Source organism: Echinops telfairi, unplaced genomic scaffold, assembly GCF_000313985.2.
Source record: "Echinops telfairi isolate 266 unplaced genomic scaffold, ASM31398v2 ScPeMD7_5592;HRSCAF=6446, whole genome shotgun sequence".
Taxonomy (NCBI): Eukaryota; Metazoa; Chordata; class Mammalia; order Afrosoricida; family Tenrecidae; genus Echinops; species Echinops telfairi.
The window spans coordinates 45,332,723-45,333,899 of NW_022109491.1; the positions used below are offsets into that span (position 1 = coordinate 45,332,723).

Below are 1,177 nucleotides of genomic sequence, written 5' to 3' on the forward strand. Positions count from 1 at the left end.
CAAACTTATGGAAGGGAAAACATAATTAGCGTTGTATAATCAAAACAATTCACAATGACTCTACGGACCCAAACCAAACCCACTGTCCTCTACCACAATGAGTTACCACTAAAATGGGGGGGGGGGGGGAGAAAGTACAAGTGCTAGCAAGGAGGTAAATAGTAGAATTGCAATAATCTGGGGATACTATAAAATGGTTCCATTTGAGAACAGTTTGAAAGTTTCTTTAACCCCTAAGAAAATGATTAAAAAATAATAATAAAAAAAAGAAAGTTTCTTTAAAAGTTTAACAAGCACATATATCTCCATATAACCCAGTCCACTCCTAGGACTCACCCAAGGGGAACACAACATATGTGGCAGGCAACAGCTTATATACAAATGTGCATACAAGAGCTTTATTTTTATAGCCCAAACCTGGAAATCAAGAGTCCAGCAATAGATGAATAACTGATAACAAATACTACGCACCAATAAAAAGTGTTTGATTAATCTCAAAATAATTGTCCTGAAGAGAAGAAAGCTGGCAAAGAGCATATGCATTAAATTATTTTGTTTATGAGTGGAATCAAATGCAAGATAAGCTTATGATAACAAAAAGCAAATCAGTAGCTGCCTGGTGAGAGGAAGGATATAAGGGAGGTTCTACAAAAGGATTTGGCACAGTTTTATATAATCACTGTCAGAGAGAAAACCTGGGTTTTTGCATTTGTTTTTTAATGAGCAAGGTACCTAGATGGTCCAAATAGTTTTCAATGAACTGCTGAAGCTAGAGGTCGCTGATTGAACTCACACAGCAGATCTCAGAAGAAAAGGTCTGTGATCTGTTTCCGCTAAGATGATAATCAAGAAAACTCTAACACAATGGTTCTTAACCTGTGGGCCATGACCCCTTTTGGGGTCAAACAAGCCTTTTACAGGGGTCACACCTAAGACAATATTTCCTATGGGCTAGTGAATGATGGGAGGAGTGCAGAGTGGAGACCCAGAGCCCATTAGTAGGCCACTGGAGATCCCCTTGCAGAGGGGTCTCCGGGAGGAGACGGAGACGGAGCCAGTCAGGGTGCGATGTAGCAACGATGAAAAATACAACTTTCCTCTAGTTCCTAAATGTTTCCTCCCCACTCCCACTACCATGACTCGAATTCGACCTTGCAAGTCTGGCTAGACCAGAGGA

The 1,177-nt window shown here is 40.4% G+C and overlaps 1 protein-coding gene across 1 annotated transcript in view; it reads right to left on the minus strand.

The window, feature by feature from the left end:
* Window positions 1-1,177, minus strand: part of DZANK1 (double zinc ribbon and ankyrin repeat domains 1) — a 98,297-nt gene that overhangs the window by 69,815 nt on the left and 27,305 nt on the right. The window lies entirely within an intron of this gene.